The following is a 24,003-nucleotide window of genomic DNA, read 5'->3' as shown; positions in this document are numbered from 1 at the left end:
GCAACAGGCTAAATCATTTAGGAAATACGAAGTATATTACAAAGAGCACAAAGAAACATCATGGGAAGATCAGCAGGTGACAAAGAATAATATAAATAAAGATGAATAAATGAAGCAAAAATAAAAAGAAGAAAAGCGTTTAGGAAGAGATACATAAAAAGACGTTCCATGGATTGCAAAGGAGATACAACCAACCTATAATTGCAATCAGCAATCTATAACACTAAAACCATGAGGTAAGTAGGTAGATGATAGATTATAGATAGACAGGTGATAGATGATTGATGATAGATAGGTAGATGTTAGATATGATTCTCATAAGGATTCAAGCAACTACTCCCTCTCTTGCCTCTTCAGGCCCCCTCCAAGAGTCCACGGTGCCCTATTGTTACTATCCCCAGACACTAATAGTCCCCTTTAGGTTCCCTAAACACTGTAAGTTTTAAAATTAGTACTTTTACTATGTCTTCTTTTGAGAAGTGTCTGTTCATCGCCTTGGCCCACTTTTTGATGTAGTTATTTGGATTTTTCTTTCTTGTTGATTTGTTTAGTTTCCCCATAGATTCTAGGTATTAGCCCTCTGTCAGATGCATAGTTTGCAAATATTTTCTACCATTGTTTGAGTTGTCTGTTTACTCTGTTGATCATTTATGCCATTATGTGGAAGCCTTTTAGTTTAATTAGGTCCCACTTGTCAATTTTTATTTTGTTGCAATTGCTTTTGAGGACTTAATGATAAATTCTTTGTCAGAAGGGTATTTCTCAGATTTTCTTCTAGGATGTTTATAGCTTAAGGTCTTGCATTTAGGTCTTCAATCCATCTTGTGTTAATTTTTCTATCTGGTGATAGGTAGGGATCCAGTTTCATTCTTCTGCGTATGGCTAGCCAGTTTCTCCAAAACTATCAATTGTATAGGCAGACCTTTCCCCATTTCTTATTTTTGTCAACTATATTGGAGATAAGTTGGTTGTAGTTTTTCAGCTTTATTTCTGGCTTCTCTATTATGTTACATTGGTCTATGTGTCTATTTTTACTGGTGGTAATGTAAATTAGTTCAGCCTCTGTGTAGAGCAGTTTGAAGATTTCTCAAAGAGCTAAAAGCAGACCTATTGTTGGACCCAGCAATTCCATTACTGGGTATATATCCAAAAGAAAATAAATTATTCTACCTAAAAGATACATGAACTTGTATGTTTATTTCAGCACTATTCATAATAGCAAAGTTATGAGATCAATCTAGGTGCCCATTATTGCTGGATTGCAAAAGAAAATGTGGTACATATATACCACAAAATGCTATGCAGCCATAAAAAAGAACAAAATCATTTTATTTACAAAAACATGGATGCAGCTGGGGGCCATTATCCTAAGTAGCTTAACACAGAAACAGAAAACCAAATATTACATATTCTCACTTACAAGTGGAAGCTAAACCTTGGCTATACACAAACATAAAGATGGGAACAACAGACACTAGGGACACAAAAAGGAGAGAGGGAAGAAGAGAGGGAGGGAAGCAAGGACTGAAAAACTTCCTATTAGGTACTATCTGGATGACAGGGTCAATAGAAGCCCAAACCTCACATCACACAATATTCCCTTGCAACAAACCTGCACATGTACCCCCAAATCTAAAATAAAAATTTAAATTAAAAAATAAAAATAGTAGTTTTATTCTGTCTTGAAATCATCTCATACATTTGTATCTCTAGCTATGACCTTTCTCATAAACCTCAGATTTGTATACAAAACCACTCACTTGATATTTCCTCTTGGAAGTTCTTTTGGAAACATTGTCAAATTAGCATGCAGACAACTGAGCTGCTGGAATTTTCTCAAAAACCATCTCTGCATAGCCTTCCCCATGTTAGTGTCAACTCAATCCATGCAGTTGTTTAGGCTCAAATCTCTTTTAATCTCCACATTCAACCCAGTAGAGATATTATTAGAATATCCTCAAAGTATATGCAGAATCCGCTCATTTCTCACTTCCATCATTAGCAATTCCCTTGCCAAAATGTACATGACTCTTGTGAAAAAATTATAGAACTTGATTCAAGAGTCCTTAAAGATGGCATAAATAAATGGAGCAATATGCTTGTTCTTAGATTCGAAGACTCAATATCATAAAATGAAAAATCTATACCACGTGTTGATTCTATATAATCTCAATCAAACTTCTACTTTTTGAGGGGTTTGTAGAATTATTTTGAAAATTGCAAGCGAGTTCTAAAATTTATATGGAAAGGCAAAGGGCCAATTATAGCAAAGATACTTTGGAAAGAAAGAATGCAGAAATAGGTAAAAGATATCAAAAGTTATCCTAAGTTAATACAAATTGTGAAAAAATTTAGTATTAACCCAAAGAGAGAAAAATTAATCCAACAGAAAAAATATGAGCCCAGAAACAGACCAATTGATAATTGATGAAGATAGCATGAAGAATATTGATTAAAGTATTTGCATTAAATGGCTCTAGGAAAAAGAAAAATCATTTTTAATTAAACAAAAATTAATTTCAGGTAGATTAAAGTTCTAGCCTTAGGAGTGAGAAAGAATTTCTTAACTAGCAATTTTAAAAAGCAATAACCATAACATAAAAGGTTGATAAACTACACTAAAATGAAGAACTGTTCATCAAATGTCATCAGTTACACGTACCTAGCATAGACCAACATTTAGAATATAAAAAGAATTCATAAGAATCAATTTTTTAAAAAAATAAAATTTGAATAAATACCTCACATAAAAAATACAAAGGGCCAATAAAAATATGAAAGTATACATAACTTTGTATCAGTGAAATAAAAATTAAAACTACAATGAGCTATAATTTTATGTTTTTCATATAGAAGATGGGGAAATAAAGAGTCTAAGAATACCAACATTATTGAGAAAAAGAGAAACAACAAATTTGCCAGTGGAGATGTAAATTTGTACAAACACTTTAGAGAACAATTTGTCAATAACCATTAATCATATTCTATGACCCAGCTATTTCTTTATTAGGTGCCCCTTCCTGAGAAATAGTTTGATATGTGCCACAGGAAGCATGCAAAAGAATGTTCAGAGAAGCCCTGTTCATAATTGTTACAATGAAAAAACGACCCAAATTGTACCAAAAATAGACTTGATAAATAAGTTGTGTTTATTCAAATGGAATAGTATATAGCACTGAAAATTAGTGAGCCACATAGGTTGCAGACACACCAATGGAATTCTCAAACCTAAGATTAAGTTAATCTTAGGTTTGAGAATTAAGTAATTAAGAAAATGTATATATAGTTTTAAAACAGTAAACATTACAATTTATTTTTGATATTTCCAATCTAGATGATAAAATTATGAGGAAAAGCAAAGAAATTACTGTAACAAAAGTCAAAATATGTTTGCATTTAGTTGGAGAAAGAAAAAAGGGCTCAGAGGCCAGGTGCGGGGGCTCATGCCTGTTATCCCAGCACTTTGGGAGGCTGAGGCAGGCAGACCATCTGAGGTCGGGAGTTTGAGGCCAGTCTGACCAACATGGAGAAACCATCTCTAATTAGCCGGGTGTTGTGGTAAATGCCTGTAATCCCAACTACTCGGGAGACTGAGGCAGGAGAATTGCTTGAATCTGGGAGGCAGAGGTTGGGGTGAGCCGAGATCGTGTCATTGCACGCCAGCCTGGGCAACAAGAACAAAACTCTGTCTCAAAAAAAAAAAAAAAAGAAAGAAAGAAAAGAAAAGGAAAAAGAAAATAAAAGAAAAAGAAAAAAGGGCTCAGGTAAAAAAGAGCTTGGAATATATATATATACACACATATATATTATATATACACAGACATATATATTATATATATATTTGTACTCTCTTGTACAAGAATAATGTATCTCAAAATGTTTAAATTCACAATAAAGGAACAGGATATACTGTTGTTGAAGATTTTATCTTTATCTCCACACACACAACAGTATTCTGTTCTTATAAAGTACAACAGTTTTAAAAGTTGTTAGGTTATACTTGAGAGATAATTTGAAAGATTACAAGAGAAAAATCTCAAAAGAAGTGCGAATAGAGGGTATTGAATATTTATAAACTCCAAGAGTTAAAGAACTGGGCGTGTAGCACTGGAATATGAAATTGAACCAGTAGAATAGAATACACAGGTCAGAAAGAGATGCTTTGGCTCATAAGTTTTTAATAGCTGATAAGGAAGGCAAGGCAAACTGATGAGAAACTTGAATTATGTTGGAAGAACTGATCCAAAAAATTTAAATGTTTAAAAGCTCTCACTTTATAACATATGCCAAAAAAAAATTTAGGTACATTTTGGAAAATTAAATTCTCTTTCAAATGCAATGGAACAGAAGATGAAAACTTACTGGAAGCATTGACATTTTCTAAATTAAGGTGATAACAAATTACTCATGAAAATCTTTTAATATGTAAACATTTTAAATTAGGTAAAATAAGAGAAACAAAAAGCGAAAAATTGAGAAGTTATTGGACAAATATTTTACCTTTTTATCAATATGAAGAGATTATAGAAATTGATTAGAAATTGTCTTCTGATAGTGTTTAATTATCAAGAGATTTTAATGTAGAAATTCACGAATACAGCAATATATGTATAATACAGTCAGTACACCAGTCATAATAGCATAAGCAAAGGATGTGTCACACATGTAGAACATAAACAACCCATAAAAAGTACTAGAAACCAAGCATATGTAAGATGTTCAGTCTTATCAATTTTCTTTCTAACTAAAAAGTTCAAATTAATGTATCAACAAGCCATAATGATAATAATCAGTATGGCATAATCATGATAAAATCAGTATATAAACATTGCTGCTATCACAAAATTATTTAAAAGCATTGTATAATGTTTCATAAAAATATTTCTAACTAGTAACCAAATAATACCCTATTTGGGGACCTATCTAAAGGAAATAGCAATGCAAAGTGCAGAGAAATATCTTCAAGAATAAAGACATTAATTATTGCTTAAATATGCAGTGATTAATTATTATCATGTACTAATAGCATGATATAAGAATCTATTGAGATATTCAATAATGGGAACGGTAAAGTACATCACCTTGATGTGATATTATTCCAAAAGCAGAGTGAATACACTAACTAAAAGCAAAGGTTAAAACATTAACATGTAGAAACAACATGTATATATCACAACACTTATGTTATGCTGTCAACAGATAGAATGATCACACAAATTACTGGAAGAAAAACACCAACATGCTAACAATAATATTTAAATATAGTGACATTCTGGGCAACTTTTCCATTTTTCAGTAATTTCTTTACTAAGTTTATATGACCTTCACTCTTCAAATATATAAATAAAATGGTATTGCTGATATCTATAATTATGTAAGTCTTTATACACTATATGGATGCATTTGTCTGAACAGTACTCCACACAGAATATTTTCTTGCAAGTTTAACCCATAAGTCTCACTGAGTCATTTGCGTTTTCTGAATGACCTTCAACTGACAAATATAAGAACACTTAAAAAGTAGAGAATGCTTGATGATAACCTACTTGAGCAAATCTCTTAAATCTTAGCATGCCAAGTAATCACAGTTTAATGATCATCAAAAAGGCGTTTTCTAAGTGCCTGTGAAAAACAGAACTACACAATAAATGTCCTATAAAGACAATATTGTAGCAGCATGTATATGCACTGCCACAGAAATGAAGAAAACATTCTGTGAGTAAGCACTGGGAATCGATGGAAATATTTTGAGTACTGGTGTGCTTTTCAGTGAAAACAGACCCTTGTCTGTGTTCCTAAAATGTTAAACTGAAGATGATTTAGGTTTATGTCCCCAAAGAAGTAAGAATAGGGAGGAGGGGAACAACCATGGTAACAAAAAGTCTTCTGATCCTTCTCAAGGCATATTATAAACATTGCTGTGTTTGCCAGGCCAGTCATGTCACTCGTAATAACATCTGCCTTCATATGCACCACTGATGATCCTATGCTATCCAAAGACCAGAAGGGGTAAGATTCACCCAGGAACATAGCACTAGTTACCTCTATACCATCTTAAATGGGAAAACACTTCAAGGCTTTTGAAAGAATTTTGAACTTCGATTTGCAGAAATATTTTTAAATGATGTTATTCCGAGACTAAAAGATCCTTGCCGGCTGCATTGGATATTTGCTTTAATATTCTTTTCTAAATAGAATCCAACACAAGGTACATCTTGTATCTTGAGTACAAGAGGAGTAGAGATTCATCTTGTACTCATGCAACTCATTTAAAAAGAAGCAAAGAAAAACTAGAATGGATTTACAACTAGCTTTACGGGTCAAGTCTGTGGGTTTTTTTGTGGTATTTAATAAGTATTTTCAAAATATATACAATATTCTTTATTATTTATACATTTATATATTTCCAACTTTTGTGTTTTTCATATCCAGTTTATCTCTACTTTAACAATGAGCATTCCTTTATTAGACTGTAATTTATGAAGCATCTACAGTGTGCACAGTGGATGCAGTAATGGATAAAATAGATAAAGTCCCTGGTCTCATGAAACTTACATTTCAATGAAAGTGGGAGTTCAATTTAAAGTATAGTAAAAGTTATATGAATACAATGTCAGCTACACATGCTATAAAGGAAGATAAACGGTGTCAGGGATGGAGAAAAGCCACGCAGTGATCAGAAAAGCAACACAGTAAGTATCAGATAGCAATATGTCTCTGAGTCGGTGACATTTGAACAGAGATCTGAATGAATTAATATGGGGGAAGTACATTTTAGACAGAAAGAATAGCCAAGAACAAGAGCTCTGAGGTAAGAGGCAGACTAGGGAATCTGTGACAGAGCAAATGAGATGGAGAAAAGGAAAAGAACAGAGACTATGTAAGTGAGTGGTGTATTTAGGTATTATTATATTTAAATATGACTCTTTAATGCTATATATGGAAAACCCAAGCAAATTAAGAAACAAAGAACTGGCATGGTGGCTCATGCCTGTAATCCCAATACTTTAGGAGACCGAGGCAGGTGGGTCACTTGAGGTCAGGAGTTCGAGACCAGCCTGACCAGTATGGAGAAACCCCGTCTCTATTAAAATACAAAAAATTAGCCAGCATGGTGACATGCACCTGTAATCCCAGCTACTTGGGAGGCTGAGGCAGGAGAATCACTTAAACCCATGAGGCAGAGGCTGCAGTGAGCTGAGATCACCCCACTGCACTCCAGCCTGGACAATAGAGCAAGACTCTGTCTCAAAATAAATAAGTAAGTAAATAAATAAATAAAATAAAATAAAAAGAAACAAAGAACCCCTGCTTTTGTAGAATTTTTTGGAAGGAGGTAATTAACACATAAATAATGGCTATTTGGTTTTTGTTGCCAAAATATGCATTGTGAGGACTGTGAGCACACAGTTTGCATGTATTAGATCATAAGGTTTTGTTGGAAAGGAAGGAAATAGTGAATACAGTGTCGTCTGATATTTTAACAGTAGGGACATTTTCATAGCAGTTGGAGGTACAGAGACACTGGTGTTAGAAAAGTCAGACACATATTTCTAAATAAGTTAGGATTTGCTTAACATTTATTTTCATCAGAGCTGCAGCCAGTCATTTGCCAGAGATTTGAATCCTGCCAAACAAGCCCCTCCAGGCTCACTTGGAAAGGTTTGCATACTCCTTTCCACGCCCAGCAGACTCGGCTTGAAGTACAACCCTGGGAACTGCCAATATTTTTACACTGGAGTCAGTTATTTTATCTGAAACTGGGGTCATTCAGGGAAAGAGGGAGACTTTTAACACCTTGTTTCTCTAACATGGGGGGAAAATGGCAGATCTACATTTACTTCACTAACTTTGATCTAAAACAAGTGTTAAATAGATCCCAGGAAGACAAAAACAAAAAGAAAACTTTCATATGATGTATATTTTAGGACTTAAAAAAAATGTGTAATTTTTAGAGCTTCGGTTTAGAATCTGCTATACACAAATGGCTCCTTGGAGTGTCATTTGGAGTGTAGCATCTTGCATCATTTTTAGTGATGATTAGAATGCTTTTTAATTTTTCAAAATGTAAAAGGAACATTATTTATCTTTAAGTTATTTAAAACTCCCTGGGATACAGCATAATAGGTGCATCATAAAATACACCATTCTAACTGCCTGTAGTTCTCTATTATGTAAAAGTAAGATGTAATTCATGTTCAGTCCCACGATTTAACAAACTTGAAATTAAAAAACACTTTTGCCTTTTTATAACCTGATATTAGTAGCCTTCAGAGCCAGTACAACCTGCTGTGAAAGCCTAGGACTTACTTAAAAATAGTACCATAAGCCTTGTCAGTAATGTAGAAATTTATTTCTGGACTCAAAATTTTATTAAAACTTAAAAGGAGAAAAATCTGAATATCACATAAATTACATTCTTATGCAAATACATGTTTGTCTGCAATAAAAAATGTTTCAAAGATCATACAATCCTTAATTTTGTATTTCTTTGCTTTCCTTTTTGCTTACGTGTTATTAACTATTTAGTAAACCTATTTACAACCCAAACAATTTATGTGATTTTATTTTGCATACAGATATAACAGGAGAGACCCCAAAAGTCTAAAAGTATAGTGAATTAGAAATGAGTCCAGGGAAGTGTGAACTCTGAAGAGAAGTGAATTATTATACTTTATATTGTTTCCCTAATAAGCTTAAATCATCCTAAAACTTTATCCATTTTATCCTCATAGATTCCTTGAGAAGGTCTTGGAAAAGGCTTTATTATCTTCATTTGAGTAAGAAGGAAATTCAATGTGACATTTACTGATATTTTATTTTAAATTTACTACTGTTATTAGTAGAGGTTGAAATGAATTTGATGTATTTCAAAATGAAAAGCATTATGATCCATGAAGAATATTTCCACACTAGAGATAAAAATAAAACAAGGAGTTAAAATGCAAAAACTTGATGGAGAAAGCTACTTGAAAGAGGTGAGCTTACTAATTTTTTTCTTCCCATATGCCTGGTCTATCTTATTATGTCTTTTATTTAAATTCAACCTGCTTTCTTGTCTTTAGAGAGAAACTTCAGGTTTTTTAAAAGGTTTCAGAGAAGTTTTAAGGGGAAATTTTAGAGAGGAGATGATTTTGAATAATGGGCATGAAATAGGAGACTGTTTTCAGAGTTAAGTACAGTATGGAAAATTTCAATCTTAAAAGTAGGAAAATGAGACTATATACTATATGTTTAAGTCCTTTCAAACAAGGGTAATAGTTGTAAATTTTAATGTAATTCCTCCCCCCCTTCCTGGCTACATGACGTTCACTCTCTTGGTCTTAGGCATTCATCTCTCTGGGGTGATCTGTTCATCTATCTGAGGAATGATCTGGATAGAAATAAGATGTTAGAAATGTTGCAGAAGCACTGAAAGAGAAAGACAAAAGTTTATGACACACCCAGCTTGTGAAAGTCAGAATAGAATTAAACAGAAAGACTATTATCTTGAAAGACAACTTCCCAGATTTATTTCTCACTTTATCATTAACAACCAGACCTGTACAACCCATGCTTAGAGATGTCTCCCATGGTCAGGGAGATATTCCCGGCCACCATTATCACTTAGCTGAAGTTTGGAAAAGGGAGGATGATAGAAGAAAAGCCCACCTGTTTCCATTTTGGAGACTAGTGGAAGGAGAAAGAAGAGAGATATAGGAATGCAAAGAAGTATAGTTAAGGTACATAAGTAAAAGGAATGTATACATAAGTAAAGGGAATGCATAGGGTAAAAGGGAACCCTTCACCTCTCAACTCCTGCTTCTTATTTGAGAGCCTGGGAAGAAGTTCCTTTGAAGACTGTCTTAGACCAATCTAAGGTCAACTTGGCTGAATAGTATGGTCAGTCAAAGGAGATCCTGAAATGTTGCCTTCCTGAGCCACCCTTGTTTCCAGAATTAACTATGAGAAGCTTGTCAGAGAGGTTTGTAGGAGTGAGAATAAGGCACCTAATACCAAAGTTGAAGAGTTAGGAAGCAATTTAATCTCAGCCACATTCTAGAGAGGTCTACGTTGTCAGCAAAGACTGAGACAGTTCAAGTCAGACAGGAAGACTATTAGGTCCAAACAAATACCAAGTGGACAGGTCACAAGTTCCAGCACCTATGCAAGACATCATCTTAGGGAAAGAAGTGGCATAGAGAGGTTTATCTGAGAACTTGGGTATTCTTATTCAATGAAAAGATAAGTATTCATTGAAAAGTCTGTTTTAGTTACTTGACGAAAGTTTTAGCTAATTTTTGTTTCCCATTCACCTGCAGAAAGGTGGACTATAAGTGGAAGGTCGGATTAGTTACAGAAAAGTTGAAGGAATTACATTTCCTCTGCACCTTCAAGTTGTATGTGTGACAATGTGGGAACAAGGAGACAAGCTAGATATACATTCAAATATACATATAAATGAATTTATAAAATATTAAATTAATAAAACTATAAAATATTTTATATTAATTTTTCATTTTATTTGCAACTCTTCTATAATTGATAAGCCATTTTATTGATATTACATGATACTATGTTTGAATAAAGAATGGATGTCTCAAAGAAAATTTTCTATTGGTAATTTTCTGAGATATAAGCCTGCCAGATTTTAGGTGATCTACAGGCTACATTTCCTGGTGTTTAAGAGCCTATGGTCTCATCAAGGAGTTAAGATTCATAGCCTGGACAATATAAAGGCCAAGCTTATGGTGTCATCATCAGGTTATGAGATTCTGAGAATAGAGAATTGGGGGCTTGCTTCAGTTGAAAGGCCATGCTGAAAGGATGTAGAGAATAATAACTACTGTGAAGTATTCTTCAACATAACTAATGAAAGGTACTCAATAGTAGGACCAAATAGAGAGTATTTGGAATAATGGACATGCGACTTTCTTCTTAATTATACAGGAAATGGAAAATACGTTTTTGAGTTGGGTATCCACATGACGAAATCCCAGTAGCAATGTCATAACACACAGCAGATCAGGCTAGAGGAAGGAAATTCATTTAGAGTCATTTCTGCAATGGTTTAACAAAACAAAAATGTAGTTCTTGATCATGGTGTCCTTAATGTTACCAGAAAAGGAGTCAGCCATCCAATTAAAAGTTGGTATCGCATTTGCATTGTAGTCACTGGTTCTTTAAGGTTTTGACACACATCACTTCTGGTCAGAGCAAGTCAAGAAACAAGTCTGGCATCAGTCAAGGATGGGAGTTGTTCTAATATCTGTGCAGGTGGAGGTTTTGGCATCTTCAATCTGAGGTTTTTCCATGAAGTAATCTCCATGACCTCTCTCCTTCTCTGACTTGGACATCAGACCCAGTTGATGTCCAAGTGGGAGGAGAGAGTGGTCATGGAGATTACTTTATCAGAGATTTTATGGGTGATACCTGTATTGATACACATCACTACCATTCATATTCCATCATTCACCTAGACCTGAGTAAAATAACTGCATCTTATTGAAAAAGGCAGTCAGAAATATATTATTATAGTTCTTGACTATAGAAACATTTCTCAGTGAGAACTCTACATTGTGGAGGAGAGCTTCAATCTTAACAGCTAAAAATCCTTGTCACTTATTAGCATAAACTTGAAGAACCACTATGTAGCTCATCATGAGTCCAACAGTGTTCCAGATAGGGACTGCTTTCAGCGTGTGCCATGCAGTGAAGATGACATTGAGCAAAGTAACAGTTAACCCCCCCAAAAAATGGAATGTGAATTAAAAGTAAACATTTGTTGTAAGAGATTTGGAGGTGGTTTTTCTTCACATAAATCTTAACCTACACTTTCTCAAATAGGTCATTCTTACAGGATGTATTGCTCTGAAGAACATAATTTGGAAATATCTACAACAGGGAATGATATCTGAAAGTCATTTCTAATCTAAATAGTTAAGTGTTCCATTGTGTTACACACCATTCTCCTGGCTACAAATGTCAATGGGATATGTCAACACACTTTGAAATTAGGAAAAGCCCTGGAAATTTTCATTTTTCTTTGGCAAAATCTCAGATGTACAAGCTATATTTTTTCTAAGTTTCTGTAGGCTTACTATTTATTATTCAGAAAAATTAGTTCTTCTATAAGCCATCATACTAAAACACATTCAGATTATTCAAGCAATTAAGCAATACGTGTATAACATAAATATCTTATGTATCAATAGAATGCATATATATTTCTACTATTTGATTAAATAATAGAAAGGAGCACTAAAATAATAGAAAGGAGCACTCCTTAAAATAAAAAAAGAGCTTTTTTTTTTTTTTTTTAACATAACACTTTGGTCCTGCCAGTGAGTTTCATACTCAGTTCGAGCATTGTTTCAAAAGACTGATTTGGCTTAATAATAAGGAAAAGGAAAAAATAGAATTTTTCAAAATCACTTGAAATTCTACTAGTGGGTCTCTAAGAAGTTCTCTATTAACTGCTGCTCCTGTAAAACTCTTCAGGTAGAAAATCACCATGCACAGATTGATGCACATATTAATATGAATTATAGCTCTAATTCATTGTTTATATGATCCATAATTTTCTAGAATACACATCATATCATATAATGTACCTCCTCAAAATACTTAAAATTGGCCTATTTTCCATAAAACAGTCTGAACTCTTTAACAACAGCATCAAAAGCTTCTATAACCTGTGTTTATCTTAAATCTTGCCCTTTAAACACTATCCTCTTTCTTGTGCAATAGATCAAAGTTGTATCATAAAAGCAAGCCTCAGGCAACTGTTCATGTTCTAGTCAATCACTCCTTTACCTGTCTTTCTTTAGGGAAAAACATGGTATAGATGACCAGTAACTTCACTCCCTGTTTTCTCGTTATAAAATCGTAACTGCAAATGTATACATAAAATTGATTTTCAACGTATTTTATGAAAATAAATAAAAGGTGTATAATATCTGGCATTCATTCACTAATTCAACAAACGTTAAGGAGTACCTACTAGGCACTAGGCAATGTGCTAAGATATTAAGATATAGAAGAATTAGGAAAGAAATAGAGATGAATGGGGAAAACAAAATGTGATTATATAGTACTATTTAGTCACAAATATGAATCAATTTCCAATATATCCTACAACATGGATGAACCTTGAATCCATTATGTGAAGTACAATAAGATGCCAACCAATAAATGTTTTCTGGATCCATTTACATGAAATATCTAGAATCAGCAAATTCATAGAGACAGAAAGTAATTAGAGGAGATTACGGGCTAGGGAAAGGAAGAAATGGAGAGTTATTGCATAATGGATACGGCTTCTGTTTGGGGTGATGAAAAATCTTCAGACTAAGGAGTGGTAATGCACAAAATTTTTAATGTAATTAATGCTATTGAATTGTACTTTAAAAATGGTTAAAATCACATATATATATATATCCCATTTTTTTTAAGAAACAGTCTTTACCTTCAAGGAATTTGGACTTACCAAGTGGGAAAAAGTAATTACCTACATGATTGCAATGCTAGAAGAAAGCACAATGGCACTATCAGAAACCATAGGAGACATAAGCCAAGCCAATTGGAAGTACCAGGGAAATTATTCAGCATATGCAAATGACAACTGGGTTGAACATGAGTTAGCCAAGCAAAGGGCAGAAAAGATGGGAGTATATTCTAAGCAGACAGAGTAAGAAAACTGCTTCCAGGAACCTCAAATATTCAAGTATGACTAGAATGTAAGGATATGCATGTAGGAGAAAGGTGAGTGCTGGGGAAACATTACTTGGTAAACAAGAAATTGATTGCCTGTACAATTTTTGATTACCTCTTTCCTAGCTTGCCTCCACCTTGAGGCTAGAAAACCTGAAGAAATGATTTCTCCCAGGATTTCTTTCAACTAAGAGTTGCCATGTCACCCAGTTATAGTCAATACAAAACAAGTAAAAATATTTTAAGGATCTCTAGAAAGGCAATTACTTTTTCTGATAAAGTGAGCAAATGTAACTAGCACATCCCTCTCTATCTTTCAGCCTTTAATACAGATATTATGCTTGACATTAAAGTAGCCTTCTTGTGTCTATGAGACAATAAAGCAGCATACTATAGCTGGAGAATGATGAAAAGATCACGGACAATAGATGACGTTCTTGAGTGGCATCAGCATTGCCTACTTCCAGACTTCTTATTAGATGAATAAAATATGCCTATATATTTGATTTTTGTTAAATCAGACTTTCCATTACTTAAAAGTGTTCCCAAATAGCACAGGAAGTAAGCAGGAGAGGATCACAAAGTATGCTTTACTTACTATTTTCGGTATACCTCACTTACTAAGTAGTTTGAATTTTATATTAAATAATATTATTTTAGGATTCAAAATAAGAACATGATTTGATCATAGTTTTATTGTAGAAAACTAACACTGGACACTGTGTGACATATGAGCTTCAGAAAATGATAGGGCTAAACTAAGGAAGAAAGGACTAAACTAAGGGAAAGAAATGGTAGTTTAACTTAAAAGACTAATTTTTGAGATAAAGGGATGAAATCCAAAAGACACTAAGAAATTTATGTCAACAGGATTTTATAATAAGAGGAAAAGGAATCATATGTCATTTCCAAAATATTTGGAAAAAGTCAGGGAGTGAATGGCAGAATGGGGAATACAGGAGGAAGAGTAGTTGAAAGGCTGAATTAATTCACTTTGGGGGTTTTGAATTTGAAATCTTCAAGGAACATCAAAATTGTACTTGGGTTTATGGCTCAAAAGACAGCTGGTCTGGAGAGATCATTTGGAAACCACCAGCAGAAACGATATTCTAAGGTTGAGGGGTAAGTGAAACAAAGGCTGTGGGGTAAGTGAGACAAGAAAGTAGAATTTGGAGAGCAAGAAAGTACATCATAAGTAATTAAATAATTCTGGGAAACACCAATATTTAAGAGAATAAAATGAAGAGATGCCTTTGAAGGAGACAGAAGAAGAATGGGCCAAAGAGAGCAGAAAAAAAGAAAAGGTGAAAAAGAGAAAGGGAGGTATCACAAAGGCTAAGGGAAGAGAGTTTAAAGAAAGAGACATTGGTCAGTGGGTCAAATTCTGCTGTTAAGAAAGTGTTAAATGTTAAGTAAGATAAGAATGGAGAGTTGGATTTAGCAACTAGGAGATTATAGGTGACCTTTGCAGCATCAGTTTCGATGGAGTGTTGGGAAGCAGAAACCAGACTGCAGTGGGTTAAACAGTTAATTTAAGGTAAGATATGTGTGACAGTAATAGTAGACCATTCTCTTAAATGCTTGACTGAAAAGGGAAGGAAAGAAGGAGTAACTGGAGACGGATACAAAATTTAGAGAGAGGTTTCAGTAAATATGTAAGTTGTAGGTTAAAAGCTATTTGAGAAGGAAAAATTTAAAATACCAGAGATAGTGGATAATTGATGAAGTGAAGCACCTAAAAAGACAGAAAGGTTAGGATCCAGCATTGCTAGGGAGCTTAACTCTGGCAAGGATGCACACCATTTTCTGCTTATGATATCATGGAACTGGAGAATATTATGACTTTATTGAAGGGGCTATAGTGTTCAAAGAAATGTGAATTAATAGGATTATTTGATGGACAAAGGGCAAAGTTTCTACTCATATTAGAACTGTATTTGACTGACAAAGACTGTAATATGGATCCTGGGCATTTAAACTGTTTCCTTCACAGTAGTTCCCCAGGAACCATTTTGCATTTCCAACAGCAACAGATGAGTGACGTAGTCTCTCCACATCATTGCCAGCATTTGGTGGTAATATTATTTTTATTTTAGCCATTCTTATAAGTGTGTAAATACATTATTGTGGTTCTAATTTTTATTTATAAAACAGTCAATTATATCAAACATATTTTCCTGTGTTTATTTGTATCAGTGAACTGTCTATTCAGGTTCTTTGCTAATTTCCTAACTATTTTTTACTGCTGAGGTTTTAGAATTGTTTTATATATTTTAGATATAAGTTCTTTGTCAGATACATGGTTTGCAAATATTTTTTCCAAGTCTGTAATTTACCTTTTAATTATCTGAGCAGGATCCTGCATAGAGCAGAAGTTATGAATTTTGAAGAGATCCAATTTAGCAAGTCTTCCTTTCATATATTGTGCTTCTGATGTCAAGTCTAATATTTCGTTGTCTATCTTGTGATCCCCAAAGAGTTACCCTGTTTTCTAAAACTTACAGTTTTACATTTTATATTATGTCCATGATCTATTTTGAGTCAAATTTTTAAAAGATGTAAGGTTTAGGTCAAAGACTACTTTTGTCTGATGGGTGCCCAATTATTTCAACACAATTTGTTGAAAAGACTCTTCTTCCTTCGTTAAATGTATTTTACACTTTTGTCAAAAGCCATTTGATCATATTTGTGTAAGTCTGTTTCTGGGTTCTGTACTCGGTTCCATTGCATTGATCTATGTGTCTATCCCACGACAAATGCCACATTGTTTGAACTATTGTTGCTAAGTATTAGGCCTTAATACTAGGTTAAGTGAATCTTCCCACTTAATTTTTTTGTCAAGATGATTTTAGCTGTTCTGGGGACTGAACCTTTCCAAATTAGTTTGAAAATAAGCTAGTCTATGCCTATATTTATGGAGATTTTGACAGGAATTGAATTGGACCTATAAATTCAAAAGGATTAACATCTTTGTTATGCTGAGACCTCCATTTCATGAACATAGTATATCACTTATTTATTTACATGTTCTTTGATTTTTTTGTCAGCATTTTTGCAATTTTCAGCATACAGATCTTACACGTATTTTGTTAACCTTATACCCAAGTATTTCATGTTGGGGGGATTACAAATGGCATTGTGATTTTAATTTTTGTTTCCACATGTTTACTTTTAGTATGTAGAAATGTGGTTGATTTTTATATGTTGAATGTGCACCTGGAAATCTTGCCAAGCTCAGTTATTTGTTCTATTTTTTTCATTTTTTCCTTGCGATGTTCTATGTAGAAATAGAGACAGTTTTATTACTTCCTTTCTAATTTCTATACTATTTTTCCCTTTTTCTTGCCTTCTTGCAGGCACTAAGACTTCAGTACCATATTGAATAAGAGTAGTTACAGTGGACATCTGGTCTTGTTCCCAATCTTAGAGATAAAGCATTTCATCTTTCACCACTAGATACAATGAAAGCTATATAATTTATGTAGATGCTCTTTATCAAGTTGTGGAAGTTCCCCTCTATTTCTAGCTTGCTGAGAATTTTAATCATGAATGAGTATTGAATTGTTGTCAAATTCTGTTTCTCTATCAATTAATATGACCATATGATTGATTTTCAAATTCTGAAATTCACTTGCAGTTGTGAAATAAATTTTACTAAGTCATGGTAGGTGATTCCTTTTATACGTGGCTGGATGATATGGTTTGGCTGAGTCCCCACCCCAATCTCATCTTGAATTGTTGTTCCCATAATCCTGATGTGTCATGGGAGGGACCTGGTGGGAGGGGGAGGTAATTGAATCATGAGGGCGGTTACCTTTATACTGTTCTCATGATAATAAGTGAAATCTCATGAGATCTGATGGTTTTATAAGGGGCCTTTCCCCCTTCACTGCGCACTCCTCCCTTTTGCTACCATGTGAAGATGGATGTGTTTGCTTCCCTTCTGCTGGATTCTAAGTTTCCTGAGGCCTCCATGTGGAACTGTGAGTCAATTCAGCCTCTTTCCTGTATAAATTATGCAGTCTCATATATGTCCTTATAGCATTGTGAGAACAGAGAAGAAACTAGCACATTGAACATAATTTGGTAATATCTTGTTGAAAATTCTGATGTCCAAATTCCTAAGATGTACTGGTCTGTAGTCTTCCTCTTCCTCCTCCTCCTCCTCTTCTTCTTCTCCTCCCCCTCTCCTTCCCCCTCCCCCTCCTCCTCCTTCTTTGTATTGTCTCTGCCTGGTTTTGGTATCAGGATACTTGGAGCCTTGTAAGATAAAGCAAGAAGGGTTTCTTTGTCTTCTATTTTCTGTAAGAGATTGTGTAATATTAGTGTTAATTCTCCTTTAAATATTTGGTCAGATTCTCTCATGAAACTATCTTGGCCAAAAGATTTTTTTCCCAGAAGGTTTTACGTTGTAAATGCAATTTCCTTAATGGTTATATAATTGGTCAAGTTGTTTTTTGATTGTTCGTTCGTTAGGTAGCAGTTTTATGAAATTGATTTATTTTTTCTAAGTTGTCAAATTTATGAAGTAAAGTTGTTTGTGGTACTCCATTATTTTTTAATGGTTTCAGAATATGTAATGGTATTCATTCCTGAGACTGATTCGTGAGACTGATTCATTCCTGAGACTGATTATTTTTATCTTCATTAGTCTTCCTATAGATTTGTCAGTTTTATTTAGCTTTTAACATAAACATTTTGTTCCATTTATTTTCTTTATTGTTTTTCTTGTTTGAAATTCTATTAATGTTTGTTTTTATCTTTATTATTTCCTCTCTTCTTGATTTCTGATAATTTTGTTTGTTCTTAGTGTTTTGAGTCAGGGACTTAGTATATTGATTTGAGACTTTTCTTCTTTTCTAATGTAAGCATTTAATGCTATAAGTCTCTCTCACATCATCGCTTTATCTGTGCCTCATGTATTTTGATATATTTTCATTATTATTCAGTTTTTCTTTATTTCCTTTGAGACTTCCTTTCTGAGCCTTATATTATTTGGAATACTTATCTTCAATTTTCCAATGTCTAGAGACTTTTTTGTTATTTTTCAGTTCTTGATTTCTACTTTAATTTCACATGGTTAAATAACATTCTGTATGATTTTAATTTTTTTAAGTTTGTTAAGTTTTATCTTATGGTACAGGACTTGGTTTATCTTGATGAATACACACTTGAAAAACAATAGTGTATTCTACTACTGGTGGTAGAGTGTTATATATCCATATATATACAATATACAGTACATATGTGGTATTAAAATTTCATGACAAGCATATTAGTCAAGAGTTCTCTAGAGAAACAGAGCAAATAGGACATATATATAAATATAAAATATATGTAAGTATATATAATATAATGTTATATATATATATCCACTAAGTACTGTTGATTGATTGTGTTGTTCAGTTCTGTTATATCTTTGCTTATTTTCTCTAGTACTTCTGTCAATTGCTAAAAATGGTGTGTGGAATCTCTAAGTATAATTGTATATTTGTCTATTTCTTCTTTCAAATCTGTCAGTTTTTGTTTCCTGGGTCTTGAGATGCTATTCTTTGAATTGTACACATTTAAGATTTTTTTATGTCTTTCTGGTATATCGATCATTTGATCAGTATGTAATGATCTTCTTTGTTCTACTAATTTTCTTTGCCCTCAAGACTACTTTAACTGATATTAATATAGCCCCCTTGCCTTTTTCTTAAATTAATGTACACTTGGTATATTATTCCTATCCTTTTACTTTCAATTTGCTTATATAATTATCTTTGAAGCAAGTTTCGTATAGACAGCATATTGTTGTATCATGAATTTTTAATTTGGAATCCAAATTTTATTTTAAAATATACATGTAGTTAGACCATATACGTTTAAGGTAAATACTAATATGTTAGGGCTTAATTCTGCCATTTTAAAATTTATTTTCTATTTATTCATGTTTCCTATTCCTCTGCTTCTTTTTTGTTATCTTTTTATGAATAGTTTGAGTGTATTTTTAGGACTCCATATTGATTTATGTATAATGTTTTTGAGTATATTGCTTTCTATAGTTTTCTTAGTGGTTGCTCTAGGTATCACAATATACATATGTAACTTATTACAGTCTACTAGTGTTGACGTTTTACCACCACTTAGAATGAAGTGTCAGTATCTTATTTCCATTTAGGTTCTTCACCCTCCCCACTTTTAAAATATAATTGTCTTAAGTATTTCTTCTACATACATTAAGCCCCACATCAGATGTTAAAATTTTTGCTTCAGTCATATGATTTAAGCAACTCACAAAAAGCAGGATAGTTTATTTAACCCTGTTTTTACTTATTCTGGGGTTCTTCCTTCCTTTCTGGAATTTTAAACCTTTGTTATTATTTTCTTTCTCTTTAGAGAAGTTCCTTTAGCCATTCCTTAAGGGTAGGTTTTCTAAGAACAAATTATCTTAGTTTTCCTTCATCTTTGTTTTCCCTTCACTTATGAAGGATATTTTTGTCAGATATAGTATTGAGACTTAGCAGTTCTTTTCTTTCCGTAACTGAAAATGTGAAACTTCCTCCTTCTGGACTCCATGGCTTCAGAAAACTCACTATCATTGAATTGGTTCTGCCCTATAAGCAGTGCCCTGTTTCTCACTGGCTAATGTCATTGATTTTTTTTGTTGTTGTTCTTAGTTATGAGATGTTTAATTGTGATGGCGCTTTGGCATAAATTTCTATGTGTTTATCATATTTGGGGTTTGCTCAGCTATTTGTTTCTAGGTTTATGTCTATCACCAGATTGGGGAGATTTTCAGCTCATATTTCTATGAATACTTTTTAAACCCTACTTTCTAATTTCTTTCTAACTGGAACTTCAATAATACAAATTTTAGTTCTTTTGTCACTTTCTTACAGGTTCATAAAACTCTATCTCAGTGTATTTTTTGTAGTTCAGACAGGGTGAATTTATTGTTCTGTCTTCAAGTACATCACCACTCCTAGTCATTTCCACTCTAGTACTGAGCCTATCCAGTAAAAATTTTTTTTAAATTTCTGTTACTGTATTTTTCAGTTCTATAATTTTAATTTTTAAGTAATTTCTATCTCCTTATTCAGATTTTTTTATTTTTTCATTATTTGAAGAGAATTTATAATTGCCTGTTAAAGCATTTTTATGATAGCTGCTTTAAAATTATTAGCAGATAATTCCAATATCAGAATCACCGCAGTGTTGGAACTTGTCCTTGTACCTTTTGTTCGGCTGTTTATTGTTGGAAGTTTGAGTTGGGGTCTTGTATAGCATCCTGCCTATATATGAGAGGATATATGAGAGGAAATACAGAAAAACAGGGAACTCATTGCCATGCCATTATTCAAATGTAAAGGTCCCTAGGAAGCCCACCTTCTTTTTCTACTTTTCTGAGACTTCCTATACTTGTTTATTTCATTATATCTGGTTTCGTTATATCTGAACCCTTATATCATATTATGCTCATAATGCATTGAAAAGCCTTACATTTTGGAATTCATGTTCTCTGTTATCTTGAAAGAATACTTTTCTGGAGTCTTTCTAGACTCTTTTGCCTGCCAATGCAGCTACCATCACCTTGAAATATTCTCACTGGGGCAACACTAATTGTTTCTACTAACCTTATTCTGGTCACTAACCTACAGCTGAGCAGCTCTCAACATGTTTGTAGCAACATGCAAATGCCCTCCAAGAAAACCTGATGATTTCAGACAAAAGTCCTTGGTTCTTTCCTTTCATAACATCCTTTAACCCATGGTCAGGTCATTGTGCCTCTCTCTACACTTTCACTCCCAATTAAGGAGGTGACAAATTGCCCATGGTGACACAACTGACAGCTATAATAAGCTCACCTTGGAAGACATCCCTAAGCTAACATCCATTCCTCCCTTAGAATAGACTATCTTTTTGAGACTTCTCAAATGACTATGACTAGATCCCTGAAGATAATATTAGTGACCTTGGGAAGGGATCAGAAGAAAAGTACACATGCTTCTCTGTTGCTGCAACTTTATCAGTAATTAATGACAAAATCTTGGTGAACTGTTATGGCAACCCAAGCCTGTTCTATGTTATCTGTTCTGAGCACGTATGTAATTTGATTGCTGTCAACCCACACTTCTAAAAAACACTCCATATACATAGTCCCAAAACTTATCAGTTACTACCCATTTTAAGGCCAGGAAATCTATCTTGTAAATAGACTACTAAATGCCACCCCTAGACACACTCCAACAGCAGATATCACCCTGTGCTCCCTCTCCTTGTTTTGACAGACTACTGCCCTCAGGCAGTCAAAGGTGGCAGCTTTCTAGATAATGAAAAGCAAGAATCAGCCAAGGGGAGGCAGGGGTTATGTAATCCACTAAAGCACCAACAGGTTAGAGGCCTTCCTCTACATCTTCCTGCATATCTCAAGAAACTAAGGGGAATAGAGGTGGGGGAACACTGAATTTCTATTATACTATGAGCTTCCTCCATTTTACTTGCAATGTCCAACTCCTAACCTAACATGGTCACTGAGTATCTTAACAATCTGGAAATATTTCTTTATAAAGCTCCTATAGAAACCACTAAATTTCAAAAATGTGTTCTATATTCTGTAATTGTGGGGACAAGTGATGAGATCCTGTCAGGATCTATCTCTATTTGTAATGGGTATTCTACCCTGATATGTGCAGAGTAGTTTTTGGATCAGATTTCAAAAAGTAGAAATTATCAAATACCTAGGCTTAATGAGAACACATTGAATAAATGTCTTCATTTTGCAACACCACTGTTTGCATGTATCCTAGATCTAATCACATAGTCGGGACATGTGAACCTCACTTAGAGTACCCTACTACCTTTATTTAGGAAACATTAATTTAATAAGCATTTAACCAAAGTAAAGTTGGAATTCAGTACTAAAGCTTCATAGGGACAGCCACCCTAATTCCAGGTATTTGTTACTGAAGAATTTTAACACAATAGTGGTTTGAGACCATTGAGGCCATGGAGCTCCAAACACCTTCCATCTTCTGTCTTTTCACCTTCCTTAGGATTCAAAACTAAACAGGTAGTCCCCAGTGAATCAATTTCAAAGGGGCCCCAGAAGTCTTAACCTATCTTTCATAGAATTCGTATTAGTTAAGGATTGTGTTTGACCAAATATAACAAAAAACCTAAATGACAGTGGACAAAACAAAATGGGGGCTTAATTTTCTCTCACAGAACAGGAATCCAAAGTTAACTTGGCTAGAGCTAGTATAATCCTGCTTACGCGTCTCAGGACTAAGTTGTCTGATACATTCGTAGCCTTTTATTCATGAGCATTTATAAGATGGCTGCTGGCACAATGTCAACTTTCACACATAAAGAATGAATTTCTAAGAGTGAAAGGAGTAGGTGCTAACTGAGCTAGCCACCTTTTTAATGATGCTTCCAAAAACCCTACCAAGCATCTCATTGATCAGAACAGTGATACACCTGGCTGCAAGGGACACTGGGAAATGTGATTCTTATAGCTGAATACATTGCCATCTCTACAAAATCTGGCTTGTGTTAGCGAAGAGTAAGGGAGAAAGAATATTGGATGGACAACTAGCAGATCCTATTAGAGCCAAAGTACATAATTCAGTGAAAGAGTGCAAACAATAGCTGTCTTCTTAATTATATGAAATAATTATTATTAATTTGTCTTTACATTGTCTAATTTTATTGTAAAAACATGTAATTAATCTTGTTTCTAATTTGCTTAAAATTGGTGCTCTTATGAAGTTGTTCATGAAAGCTACAAATTTGAGAAGCACTTTCATGCTTCTCAAAGGAGGCTATTTATGTTTTAAAATGTTTTGAAAAATTGCTTTGATGACTATGGAGGATGCCACATACAGCAGCCATCTGGACAAGTAAGGGACTAGAGATACATGACTTCTCCACCACCAGAAGTCTGTGCTAGAGAGGACACTCCAACAGAGGTTTTAGGCTTAGGGAATAAGGATTGACCCACCTGAAATATGTTCCACCTAGACTCAGTTTGTTTTCTTACTCATTACGTCTTACAGATTGAAAATCAGATATAGAATCTCAAGAATTGTAACAAGTGTTTTATTTCTGGAGTTTTGAGTTGAAAGTAGATCCAGAAAAAAAAGTTCTTTCAGTGCTTTGCCAGATGCAGTATTTATAAGAATATGAAAAAGGAACATTATTGGATACTCCCCAATGAGTAGACCATTTCTATCTGTACTTAAATGGGAATGAAGACCCAGGGAAGGGAGCTGGGCAATGCCACCCCAAAAAGGAAGAGGACGGGACGGAGATGTTCACATATGA

This window comes from Colobus angolensis, unplaced genomic scaffold, assembly GCF_000951035.1.
Source record: "Colobus angolensis palliatus isolate OR3802 unplaced genomic scaffold, Cang.pa_1.0 Scaffold121, whole genome shotgun sequence".
Lineage (NCBI taxonomy): Eukaryota > Metazoa > Chordata > Mammalia > Primates > Cercopithecidae > Colobus > Colobus angolensis.
Note: the sequence above shows the minus strand (reverse complement) of the source record.